Source organism: Pseudomyrmex gracilis, unplaced genomic scaffold, assembly GCF_002006095.1.
Source record: "Pseudomyrmex gracilis isolate BER0280 unplaced genomic scaffold, ASM200609v1 scaffold_1096, whole genome shotgun sequence".
Classification (NCBI taxonomy): domain Eukaryota; kingdom Metazoa; phylum Arthropoda; class Insecta; order Hymenoptera; family Formicidae; genus Pseudomyrmex; species Pseudomyrmex gracilis.
Genome location: NW_018021680.1, coordinates 7,429 through 22,031, shown reverse-complemented (window position 1 = coordinate 22,031; position 14,603 = coordinate 7,429). Strand labels below are relative to the sequence as shown.

The following is a 14,603-nucleotide window of genomic DNA, read 5'->3' as shown; positions in this document are numbered from 1 at the left end:
ACACTCCAACAACAGTGTTATTGCTTCAATAGCCAAAATTCATTTGTTCTTTGAAAATTCTTGAAACTACATACAATCATCTTTACATAATTTATTGATGATATCACAAATCTTCGCACAATATATTTTGCGCGAGATATGAAAATCAATTCTCAAATTGCAATTTATACATTGCACTGCAATATTTTTATTAAATAATAATTAAAATAAATAATAAACAAAATGTGTACAATAGCTTAAGAATAAGTAGATAAAAACAATTATAATTTAGTAAGAAGCAAGTGGTCTCGCGGACTGAGCGCAGGGGCTGCGGATATGGGCTTGCGGAGATCTCGAGTTCAAATCTCACTTTATAATCACCTTAGGATTTTTCAGGTCCGGTCCCTTTCAATGGAGTTTATCGGTTGATCGGCGAGCTGTATCAGGCCTTCAAAAACTAATTCGAGTGAAATCTCGAAATTCCCCTCATTTTTAAAACTTTTGCAAGAGATATCATTTGCATGTTTTTGATGTGGATATTAGCAGTCTCAGGCATATCCCTGAGATATTATTTGAACATCATTACTCGTTCGAAAATGTCTCAACGAGATATCTTTTGCACATTCAAAGTCTCTGTGAAATATCTTTAAGACATCTTAAATACATCATTGTGCCGTCTGGGAAAGTATATTGTTGCGCCCGCGGTGGCGGTTACGCTCCGTCACCGCTTTCCGCGATTCGCGCACACGTCCGCGAGAATGAGAGAGACGCGACTTCTTAATAAAAGCACTTTATTACAGCCTTTAACAATAATAAAATACAAGATTGTACGCGCAAAACGCAACGTGACAGCAACACGGCCGCGGTTCAACTCTAACAACACTTTCGGTCGCCCGGCAACAAACAGTCGCGCCGAGCGCACACCGTTCACACGGCTCCCGTGACACACACAAGGTGTCCGCCGCGCAACAATATTTTGCATTTTAACTAGAAAATTACGACGATATTTAGCTTTTTTTAATGGTATTAAGAACAAATGGTTCCTAAAACAAAATACAAAATATATTTATATTAAAATCTTGTATACTTATATATAAAGTTTATAACAAGTACAGGAAATACTTTTAATAGAAATAATAAAAACATAATAATTGACATATAAACGGTAAGTTGTATCTTTGTTGTGAAGGAACAAAAAACGTTACGCACAATTTCAAAAAAATATTAAAATAATATTTAAATACTTTATAAATACATTTATAAGTGATGTCTATGAAGTAGTATTTAAAAGGATGCTGAACCGCCCTGTTTTATCGACGGAATACGTTATTTTAGTAGATCTAACTAATTTCATTATTTATTGTATTAAATTAAAAACGCTTTATAAAAGTAAAGAACGTAAAAAAACACATCTCGGAGTAACACATTGACCACTGAAAAAGACCAAAAGTTACACGTTCTTATTATCACCCAGCAAGCAAGCTCACGTAATAATGACGTCAGTTTTTGATCTGCAAAACGTCAATTATGACATAACAATGACGTGATTTTGACGTACATATCACGTGATTATGTCACATCTTAGTGACGTCATTATATTACGTCAAGTAGACGTGAATATAATAAAAAAAGTCTCATCAATATAACATGGTAAAGATGTTATTGTAAATTTAAAAGGAAAATATAAAATACAACATTTAAAGAATAATAGTATCAACATCTCACATAGCACGTAATATTACTGCATTACAGTAATAAAATAACCGCCAAAATGCATCGCAGTAATATTACGGTGATATATGGGTGATTTTCAAACAACATGCATATTTGTGTCCCTTCAAAATAACTTTTTCGTATAATACAATTTTATTTTCTAACCGGCTCTATTAAAACGAGAATATTCTTTTGTACACTATTTAACTATAAGAGGCTTTAAAAAATCATAACATAAATAGTTCTATACAAGTTTAGCATTAAAGTGTAATCTCCGTGGATGTCTCCATGCGAGAACTGCAGATATTTCCGTTTCTTTTTTAATTATTCATTAAAATCATCATTAAATCTGTGCAGGTCATAATTTTACGTACACTAAAATAAGTAATATTACGTGATATTAATGATTTTTTAAAGCCTCTTATAGGTAAATAGCGTACAAAAGAATATTCTCGTTTTAATAGAGCCGGTTAGAAAATAAAATTGTATTATACAAAACAGTTATTTTGAAGGGACACAAATATGCATGTTGTTTGAAAATCACCCATATAAAAAAAACGCTTTATAGAAACAAAATTAATTCGAAATTTCATTTAAATTAATTTTTGGAGATCTGATTCAGTTTGTCAATCAACTGATTAACTCGATGTAAGATACCGGGCCTGGAAAAAATCCTAAAGGTGATGTTGGGATTTGAACTCGAGACCTCCATATTCGCAGCCCCTGCACTCAGTCCGCTAGACCACTTGTTCCTTACTATAATGTAATTATTTTTGGCTCTTATGACCGAAGATTTCATGGTTGTAATTATTTTTCTTTACTTATTCTCAAACTATTCTACACATTTTATTTATTATTTAATAATAAGAAATATTTAATAATAATTGTTCTTATTATAAAATTTAACTACAATAAACTTTAGTTATCATTGAATATACAGGGTGTCCGTGAAATTTTGGCACAGCCGAAGTATGGAGATAGAGTGAGGGAAACTGAATCGAAAAGTTATTTGCCATTTTGCGAAATTCGCAATAGTTATTGAGATATGAATTAATAAATGTGAACCAATAAGCGCGTGGAAAGCGATGGTCCTAACTCTGTAGGCGTGTATGATTGTCAGTATAAGATTAATGGCATACATCTGGCACATACATCTGTATTCAGCGGTTCGTAGCGAAGCGAGCAGCGCTCGAGGGAAGGTGAGAAGCCTCTGCTCTCCGCGATCAGCTGATCGACGCGATGTAACGAACAATTCTCCGTGTAGTGCAACAATTGCGCGAGAGTGATTGTCTCGTACACAATCATGAACCAGTTGGTGCACCACTCTTCAATAATAGTCGATCAGCTGATCGCGGAGAGCAGAGGCTTCTCACCTCCCCTCGAGCGCTGCTCGCTTCGCTACGAACCGCCGAATACAGATGTATATGCCAGATATATGCCATTAATCTTATACTAACAATCATACACGCCTACAGAGTTAGGACCATCGCTTTCCACGCGCTTATTGGTTCACATTTATTAATTCATATCTCAATAACTATTGCGAATTTCGCAAAATGGCAAATAACTTTTCGATTCAGTTTCCCTCACTCTATCTCCATACTTCGGCTGTGTCAAAATTTCACGGACATCCTGTATATAAGTTGATATATGACGTCAACGCGACATCTAACTGATGTTATATCGGCGACGTCAACTTTTGGTATTGTAAATGACGTCAAAATAACATATCATTTCTGTTACTTAACGTCGTAGTCATCAAAATCACTTCATAATCATCGTCATTATCACGTGAGCTTGCTTTCTGGGCACTTGATCGTATTTTTCTATTTTTGAACAATTTCTAGGCATTGTATAAATATGCAGGCACTAGGCCGAGAAGCGGATGACATAACAGAATATAATGGAACTTTCAGAATGTGATTTTATTGTCTAGTTTACAAGAATAGTTAGATCTTCTAATGAAGCACATACGATAGTAGGAAGGATACGCACACAAGCAGACAGTCGCGTACGTATGCATATCTCTGTTACTATCAAACGGGCGAACCGAACGAGAAACAAGAAAAGAGATATACGTCTATCCTTATATAGAAGGCACCATCTATTGGACAGCGTAGCAACAAAGCAGCTGGTAAGCTGCTGATTCAGCATCTTCTTAAAGATATTTCGTTACTAAAATCTAAAAAAATTATATATTATTATCACGTTGTGTGATTTATTTACATTTTACATTATGTAACACTATTTAATATTATGAAGTTATTCTTTTGTTACACCAAAAGCACTTACAGGTCTAGACCGCAATATAACTTTACATATTTTTACTCACATAAATATACATATGTGTCAATACTACAGAAATTCTGTTTTATATATAAGTATAAAAAATAAGTAAGAACATACAACATACCATAAACAGGCTGATATATGTTGTTAATAATGCAATTTAGTATTGCTAGAATGTTCACGTCTCTATGAAAACAAATAACAGATTTTCAATTAATATATACAATTACTAAAATATATATTATACGTATACGTATATATATTACAACATGAAACTACACAATATTTGTTCTGAGAATAAAAGTATTATAAAAAATATACAATTGTAAAATAGATATGTACGATGTAAAATAGATATTCGTATACTGCATAAAAATTCTTATACATAGAAAATCATCTTTTTATCTTCCTATTCCATTTTTTTAGTCCGAAAAGTATAATATCCAGCGCCGACTCATTTTTTGAGTGCATAGCAAAAATATTGAAAAGTAAAGTAACAGTAACACTTTTCCTTGTATTTAAACTATTTCTAATTATGGGTTACCATCATAAAGAGTTATCATCAAGAGAAAGAAAAAGCTATACAGATTCTTGTATTGTTTAGAGCAAGCTAAGAATTCGAAGAGTTGTCCTTCTTTCTCTTATGTTTGGTATATGTTGAATATTATTCGCCATAAAGCAGACATATCATAAATGATTCTTTGCACTTTAAGAGGGTACTGGATACCGATTATAGAGACCTATAAACCGACTTTCTCTTATAATGTTTGGTGTTGTATTTACTGCATTAAATCTAAAATGCTTCTCCAGAAATAAGTAAATTGTGCTAAGAATTGGCGCTTGTTCTTTGGAATGTCAAAATTCAGCACAAATTTTTTTTTATACAGTTTCCTTTTATAACCTCACTATATATTCATGTATGTAGAAATATTTGTAAGCTTATGTACATATTTACAATGAACAAGCGCCATAAGTACGACAAAAACAAATCTAATGAGCTATTCAAATTATGATTTGACTATCTCATTGATGAAAGAAACCTGAGTTCGTGATGATGTATATCTGATACCATATACTATCATTATAAATTAAAAAAAGAGTTAAAAAAGCATTATATACTCATTTTCAAAAGCTTTATATAGTTTTTTATATTTATTTGCTTTTGTAGAAGCGCTTTTAATGTTATGCAATAAATAAAATTAGAAAATAAAGAAATTTAGGTTTTAAAACCGTCGTTTTACAAGTTTCTATAGTCGGTATCCAGTACCCTCTTAAACTACAAAGAATGCATGTCCATTTTAAAACTTCATGATAAAATTGATTATTGGCACTATTTTTCGAAGAATGTGCATATGATATGTCATCTATGATAATATTTGGAGCAGGTAGGACTACGAAAGTTCCTAAAATGTCACCTAGATCTGTTTTTATGAGTTCCTCTGTGACTCCCGCCGGTTTTTGCTTACCGACCACCTTTAGCCCGGCATTTTCTGCCAGGCTACCAGAAGATGTATCAGTAAGCTGATTTGAGGTCTCGATTTAGTTTGCATTTCAGTCGATATGTTGGATCTCCCTGGGCGTTCACTTCCGGAAGAAGCTTCGCCTTGGGGAGATGTATTTGATTGAAAGGAAACCAGCCAGAAAAATCCAAAGATAAGGATTCGAACTCGGGATCTCCGCAGCCTCTGCACTCAGGCCACGAGACTATTCTTGTAGTATGGATTATTGCATCGTCTCGTATGTTTTAAGGAACGCGCTATTATCACGCTCAATTGCTTCGCTTTAAGACAACGCGTTCTCTCTCCGGTTTCAGCACAAAACATACGAGCGACGCGAATAACGAATTCGCGACGACTCGGTAATATATTGAATTTTTCGTGACCAATGTAAGCGCGTATAGATATCCATGTTTGACCTTTGCTGGAGTATACGCTCGAGTTTATTATGTATTTGTACGGACCACCGCAACTGCGAACGCGGTTGCGAACTTCGATACTGTTGTTTCCTTTGCATTCATTTTCGGACATTGTTTCTTCTTCTCAACGTTTCCCAATTTACCAACGTCTCTTGCAAATGCTCGCTACTTCCAAACTATAATATTTTGTAAATATGTTATCAATTGGACAATCAAGACGTTAGATGCGTCGTGAGATCTGGAGCGAGCATAAAATGTCCACGTGAACATTAACGTATCCATGTCACATTTTGGTTTTGAAGAAATTTCCGTGTTATTTGGATTTCGATTTGAATTAAATCTAACGAATGTAGGTATGTATCGCTTCGTATTCCATACTGAATAATACGTGTCCGGATTTACGTAACCCAATCAAGCGACGTGTCTTCTGTGTACGTAAGAACGGTCCATGTTCGTTACAGTGCACCGAAACAACTAGTGGTGTGAACTGCTTGATCGGTGAATGCGAAACGCTTTTATACTCGTTGGAACCAAAATCCCATTGACTATGAAACAACTGTTATCATATTCGCGATGTTTAATCTCGTACGATTCGATTGAATAAAAACCAATATCTCCAATACTTCAAATGCGACATCGCGTCGCGCCGATGTCAATCGCGCAATCACGCAATCACAATATTCAGTTTCGTTAACGTATTTCGAAACTTCTTAGTCAAAATCGTTTGTTGCGATACATACAAACAAAGTAACCACATCGCAAAGAGTTCGTTGACAGTACGTATTGTCAATCGATCGATATTCCAGTGTAGATACGTAGCTCTGACTTTTGTAACGGTCGTAACCCGAGATACATATGCAACAATCCGTGTAAGGCCAATGGTCAATCGTTCGTTTTTTAGCCAAAGCCAAATACATAAATTGAAATATATGACACAATTGTTGCAACAATCTCAAGCGAGGTTATCCGTGGACGATAACGCAACTTGATGCACACGAGCAAGCGTTCGTATCGCAATGTAACTCTAATCGCATTTACGACCGAGTAAGACCGAACAAAGGCCACCGTTCGCAACGAGCGCACCAAGTATCATTGGGTATTACGTAACGGCGTACAAATTCAGACCATGTGACGTTATCGTATCTCGTTTCGACATTCCATATCATAGTACGCATAGCTGCGTTGTTTGATCGGATGCTGCGTGTAATCCACACTTTGAATGCGCAACCCTGGCACAATTTGCAATTAGGAATTGCATTGCACGATGTATGTTTTATGTGTTTTTGTTCTGTTGTCGTCCAGTATTCCGGTCTCCATCCGAGTTGCGTTAACACAGGAACGTACAATTTGAAAAGTAAATATTCTTCGACCAAAAACTCGGATTCGCGCTTCCAAAATTGTTTGTGTAACCAACTAGCGCACGAATCGTAATCGCGCTCGTTAGGTGTACCTTTCAGTAAATTACACAATAACAAGTCGAGCCACGATAAAGCAACGTTTACATGACATGAGGTAGGTAGATGCAGTTCCAACACATCTTTGCATTCGTTCAACGTGTCCGCAATAACAGCGCAAGCCAGTGCTTGCAACGACGGTATAGATTTGCTCATCGCTTTCGTGCAACTGAAAACGGTTTGTATTGGAAATAAAATTACCGTCGCGTTTGAATACTTTCAAAAGTGTGCGATGACGCATCTTTGCCAGTCGAAAAAATTGCGATAATTTTGCATCGACCAACCGCGACATCGAGCGTTCGAGTCCAATGTGTGTCCTTGTAACCGTTTCTTGTATAGTTGCGATTTTGCATCGTTGCTGTTGGTGGGAAGAGGAAAGAATATGTGGTTGAATCACTTTCAAACAAATACACTGTGTCATCGTTATCGTTTTTTATTCATGTTCCATGCGAGAAATGAAGAAACGTCTGATTGACCAATTTGCCCGCAAGAGCGAGATACGCATCTGGTCTCGCTACGACGTCGTCTATCTGTACACACATCATTGCATTTACAATTTATATAAAACTTGCAACGAAGACGAATTTTGACATTGATACATATGTATGTGTGAATATCAAAGAATACTGTAATATTAACGGCGCGATTGGACAATAGACGTCTCAAACGGGGAACTCTTCGCTCCGAAACGAAAAAAAGTCGTACCGTCTCGTTGTTCCATACGCAACCAGCAACGGTACGCCTCCAACAACTCTTCGTCAAAGCTTTTCGGAGTCATAGCGTACTCCAGTGCGATATGTGCGTCGGTTGGTTTTTCTTCTTTCAACATTTGTAAATATATCACGAAACGTCTAATAAACTTTTAGTAGTTCAATCGCATCGACGACGATTCGAATTCGTTAACAATTCGCATATCGATTTCGTCGCACCGCGTTGGATCTGCGAGCGCATAAACGGCTCGAACCTTGTCGCCGTATTCGTATCCGTACAAAGTGACGCAACGATTCACGAAATCGGAGCACACGCTCGATCCGTCGACTCAAATGTTCAACGCTACGTTGAACGCGAACATCGATGTTTCGTTAATTTTGTAAAATCTATGTAACTCTGTGTATATCGCACCGAAAAACAAACACAATTCATTTACGTGCAATCGATACGTCCACATTGAGGAATCGACAACGTATTGTACGAATTTATGAACGCTGCGTTGTACCGTTGACACCAAATGTTTCACGTATCGCGGAACATTGCATTCAAAACCTTTGATGACAACGTTACCTCTCTCCAAAATTTTCCAATATTTTTTACGTCCCATAATGATGCACAATTACGATTCGGCATTTTCGGTTTCCAATCGCACGCAACTGTCGCTAAACATCACGTTTACAAAATCCGAAAACCCATTACTTCGGTCTGCGGGTATGGATTTGTCGAACGCGAAGATTGCGCAGTCCGTATCTTTATAAATAACTCGACAAATGGATACACAAGGTAACACGGAACAGTTTTCGCAAAGCCATGTGGTTTCGTGAAACGTTTTACGAGCGAGCAGCGTAACCGCCGCTGTAACGGACGGCACGTAGATAACGCTGCGCTCGTAAAATCCGCTTCAAATATCCGTACAAACTGTTTGCCACAATCTTGTACATTTTTTCCTCGTGTACACTCGAATTATAACCGCGTCAACGGGCCTTCATCACTTTGTAACGCGATAGCTGTTCCAAATAATACGCCCACAACGAACATATAACCGGTACGTAAGACGGATCGGGCAGACGCACAACGAGGATATGTCTCTTGTCTTCGTTTGCGCTGATCGCCTCGATCTCCAAGAGGAATAAAAATTCGGTACTCTCGTGCTATTTGAGGTCGCTCAATACGCGTCGAGACACATCGTCGTAACCTCGCAAAATCGCATCCGCGTTTTCGTCAATCACTCGAAAGATCGAATCTACGGGTTCGTCAAATATTCTTAGGTTTTAATTTGTTTAAATAAATAAATAAATAATTTGAATGACCTATGTTTAATTATAATAATTAAAAGAAATTGTACACTTTGTATTATAAAAACTTAGTCGGAGCGCATAAACTGTCGAGTGTCTTACGTTATCGGCGGATTCGGACCTTCTCCTCGTTTCTCGACTTTACGTCTCGACTTACCTTTTACTTCGACTCCGCTTTGCTGTTTCAAATTTGTCGGTTGAGTCGTAATCGACAAATATTGTAGAGATGAGAACAGAAAATATTTGTCACCTCTACAATCGCGCAAATATACAAATTTATTGTGAGAGGTCCGCCGTTAAATTCAAAGATACGATAACAGCAATATATAATATGTTTCTACAATAATATAAGATAATTTTGTTTCTACACTCGGCCATTCTGATTAATCATCGGCCTCCGATGCACTAGATTTATTATTTTTGATATCTGTCACCTCTACAATCGCGCAAATATACAAAATTGACTGAATTGTCGCTATGATCATCGTCAATTATATAATTAGGCGATATGCATTGTTTCATATTATCGGCCGACGTGCTCATGATGCGCGGCCCTTCGTGTTCGCTGACCTTTGCAACGACAAATCGGTTGCAAAACTTTTATCACTTTGTAGGGCTCTAGAAAATTAGAAATAAAGTTTTTATTTGGAGCGGCTTTCGTTTGCTTAACATGCACTCAATCTTCCACTCGATATATATCGACCTTTTTCCTCCTTTTTTTTCGTACGACCGTAGATCCTTCTATTTTTTTGTTGAATTTTTCCGATATTTCGCTTTTGCTTGTTTGCGCAGTAGCACTCGCTTTTCCTGTAAGTCGTCTATAGCGTCTTTCTCGATTAGTCTTTGTAATTCAAAATCGTCACACGGCGCTAATCTACGCGGTCTGTCATACGCAGGTCATTTTGGAAGATCCTAATTTCCGATATTCATCCTCGCGCATCAGTGATAGATCGCTAGTCGTATCAATTACAGCAATGAACTTTTTATCTAAAATTTTGACATTTTTGCAATATTTATTGTAGTGACCTCGAGATATTTCTTTTATCGCATTTTCATTTTTCGGACAATTCGCCGCGATGTGACCGAATTCCCTACAATTGAAACATTTCGCACCTCTTGATTTTGAAGAACATTCTACTGCTAAATGCCCTTGCATGCCGCAATTGTGACACCGTTTTGCCTGAATCACGCCTTGCTTATCGCTTACGCTGTTTCGCTGCTTTCTCGCATCCTGATCACAGCTGGGCAGAGATCTCGAACGCAAGGTCACTCTCTCGAACGTCTCCAATAGTGACGATCTAGTTCTGAGACGCTGGATTCGCGCCTGGTCTATCAGGGTAGGTTCCGGTATTCCCTCAATGATATACTCAATCATCTCTGCTTCTTCTATTTTGGTCCGGTTTCCCAATATCACCTTCTGATGCAGATATTCATAGAATGTTTCATCTCTTCGCTACATGCGTTGCTTAAATTGTCTTCTCGCATAAATTCTGCTGGGTTCGTGAAAGAACATGGCCTTCATCTCGCTCAGGAGTTCATCTGACAAATCTGAATAATTAGAATTCGAATAGAACCATTTCTGTGCTCTTCCCTTGAGGCGTGCGCCTATCATGAGTCTGACTAAATCATCGGTCAGCTCATTGTCATCTCTCAGACAATTCTGAGAGATTTAACTCATCTCTCCCAGACCTCGTAAAAATTGCTGCTGCCAACGAAATGACTCAAAGAGTCAGCAATGATATTTAAACTCGGCCGTCCAATAGATGTATGTGACATTGATGGGCTCACAGCTCCAAAATCATGTCTATTTTCCCTCATATTCTGCTTCACTCTCATTAGCTCTATCTCTCGGCGAGCTAATTGTAACTCTTACTCTAACAACTCTTTTTTTCGTCGGCACACCTCCATCTCTCTCGCCGAAGAAGGTTGATTCGTCATTTCAAAAATTTGCGCTCGCATTGCTCTCATTTTGTCGCTTGCTTCTCTTTGTCAATATGTTTTATGTCTGATCGCCCGTCGGATCTACCTCTAAGATCCTTGCTATTAATTTTCACGCCCACTAGCGATGCTCTCAACTCTCGTAAAATGTTTTTGAGATCACTCTGTGAAGTCACTCAGACTTCTCTCGCAAGACATTTTTTTGTCTCTCGCTTCCACTCTTTTTTTACTTCTTTCACAATTACTCACAATTCGCGACTCACAATGCACGTTTATCGCAGTTCGTCTTTTTTCTCTCTCTCACTCACACACGAACTCGCGACTGTCTCTCACAACGTGTGCATCAACTCACTGCATCGATATGACTTGCGTCTATCTCTCTCTCTCGTATAACTCACGTTCTTTAACACATGACTTGCGTCTATCACGGACGAGCATCCGAAATTTCTGTAGGATTTTTTTAGATTTTAATTTAAATAAATAAATAAATAAATAAATAAACAAACAAACAAACAAACAAATAAGTAAATAAATAAATAAATAATCTGAATGTCCTATGTTTAATTATAATAACAATAATGTAATTATAATAATAATAAAAAAAACTTGTACACTTTGTATTACAAAAACTTAGTCGGAGCGCGTAAACTTTCGAGCGTCTTACGTTATCGGCGGATTCGGACCTTCTCCTCGTCTCTCGGCTTTATGTCTTTTACTCTGCCTTTGACTCTGTTTTGCTGTTTCAAATTTGTCGGTTGAGTCGTACATCAGTATCGACAAATATTGTAGAGATGAGAACAGAAAATATTTGTTACCTCTACAACCGCGCAAATATACACATTTATTGTGAGAGATCCGCCGTTAAATTCAAAGATACGATAACAGCAATATATAATGTTTCTACGATAATATAAGATAAATTTGTTTTTACAATACCAAAGTTCATAGCCTCTTGGAAATAGTTTCGATCTAGAAACGTGCGTTTCAATTATGCAACGGTCATCACACATGCGAACGTTTCCATAAACAATTTGTATTCGCGATCTATCGACGGAAGATAGAAAGATGCGAAATTAACCGCCATGAAGTATCGATAATGTCCAGAGGTCGCGTCGTTCAACCCACCGACGAACAGTGTGTCCTTTGCAACTCGCATACAAGCAACCTCGTTAACGAACGACACGTCTTCGGCGTGCAGTTGAGCCGCTGCTACACCCGTTGCGTCGTTGTTGCGATGCACGATGATCAATCGCGATTTCTTCAACGCTCGAGAGATCAAGGCGTTCGGTAACAAATAACTGTTATCCGCGTGAGAAGCTTTGTCGAACAAAAAAATGTTTGGAATATTTGACTACATGTTGATAAAACTGAGATTGTTCAAGAGAAAGTACAAAGCTACAATCTCGAATGTTGTATTTCAACGTGAGCAGCAGCGACGGTGTATCATTCATACGGTCCGGCAATTCTCTCGCGATACGGTCAAGCGTCAGATTCGAACAAGCGGTGCTCTCGTCGAATCGTTTGACTCCCGTTTTGGTGTTGTAGTCACGCTGTCGAAATTCATCTTCAAACGACGATCGTCAACTGTCATATTCGCTTCCGATCGATTGACTGCTCCGAAGAAACGCGCGACGTTTGCGAGCGCGACCGATCCGACTTGAGCTCTGTATCTCGAGACAACGTGTTTCATCCATAGAGATATAAGACTAGAGTGTGCGAGTCCTATGCTAGCGCATAAATGGATGCGATAGAGGCTTAGAAAGAGAAAGATGCATATGGGCCATAGACTTATATAATAGACGGAACATTTATATGACAAAGTTGAAGACAACATTAAAGGATAGAGATAGTGCCGGAGTAGTTGTCTCTCTCTCTCTCTCTCTTACAATAAAAGCGGTGGGGGACCAATCACCTTAAGCGCATAGGACATAAGTCTATGCTTAAACGTAAAAGGCCATTACTTTTGACTTGTGTGCTCGAGAGGATTATAAAGGTTCTAGTCTTGTATGGATATAATTTTTTAATTATTTTATTTATGTTTTTAAAGAGAAACAACAACAGTTGGTTACACTAAAGCATAAACAACTGTTGTTAATTAAAGATAGCTTAATTTAGAGAAAATTTAAGTTAAAAAATATGATAAATTAAGTTCTATAAAAGTATGAAGTAAATTAATTTTATAAAAAGGTCTACGAATTGTTAGTGTTAATTGTTAGGTTAGGTGATCTGCGACTTGCGTTTAATGTAGAACGGCCTTTGAGTTCCACTTTTGTGGAAATACGGCTAAAACCAGCGGTTGAAACCGTCGTAAAAAACTACAATGGCATGGCCGCTCTCAGACTTCTCTCTGGTTTAATAAAAAGATATGCCGTATGGCACCCATTCCATGAATTAAAAAAATTAATTATTATTTTTCAAAAAAATAAAGTATATTAACAGATCTGTGTATATTAAAAATGGCAGTTATAAAATAGAAAAGAATTATGCGATATATTATAAAAGATAAGCTAAGATATATGAAAAAGGGTTGAAAATATAAAAAGATGTAATTTGAACACTTTTTTTTTAAATAAAAATAAATATTTTATTTGGCACAAATTCTAAAAAATACCACCATTTGTTGCAAGAGTAAGAGAAAGTGCCCAAAACCTTACTAGTATTCAAAACAAAATACACAACATTTTTTACAATTTAGAAACAGTTTCTAATAATCTAAATATATAATAAAATATATAAATGTATCTATAAACATTTATAAACTAAAAATATAACTAATATTTTAAAATAAAAAAATAACTTTGTTTAATATATTTAAGAATAAAATGAAAGTAACATTTTTGTATCATTTAAAAAAACAAGTGACTTAGAATTATCACAGAAAATAATGAGAAAAGTAACTTTTATCACAGAAATCAATTTATAAATAATCTTACATAATAAAATTTAAATCAAAACATAGAAATATGTACATATACAAATATATATAAATATTTATGTGTAATAAACTGAAAAGAAAACAATGGTTAATTATATTGCACGGTCAATTATATTGCAAAAAAATTATAATAAATAACCAAAAAATAAAATAAAATTAATAATAATAAAAAACAAAAAATGAAGCATATCAAGTAATCAAGTACCATCAGAACTGCTTTCTTTTTTATATAAATTTTATGACGTGTGTAATTCTAAATGTCTCGAGTCTATTTCAAAATTGGTGCAATTAATATTTTCGCTCTGAAAACTGGATCTTATAATACACATCGCGGAAAGAGTACTATTAGCTAATTGATTTCTTTTTTTATTTTT

At 36.4% G+C, this 14,603-nt stretch overlaps 1 long non-coding RNA gene across 1 annotated transcript; it reads right to left on the bottom strand.

Annotated features, from left to right (window-relative positions):
- Window positions 1–7,813: 7,813 nt before the first annotated feature.
- LOC109861861 lies at window positions 7,814–12,978 on the bottom strand. Its single transcript, XR_002251038.1, has 3 exons — window positions 12,231–12,978; window positions 11,959–12,111; window positions 7,814–9,304 (listed from the first exon to the last, which is right to left on the bottom strand). It is a non-coding gene; the product is annotated as an uncharacterized LOC109861861 (long non-coding RNA).
- Window positions 12,979–14,603: the final 1,625 nt, after the last annotated feature.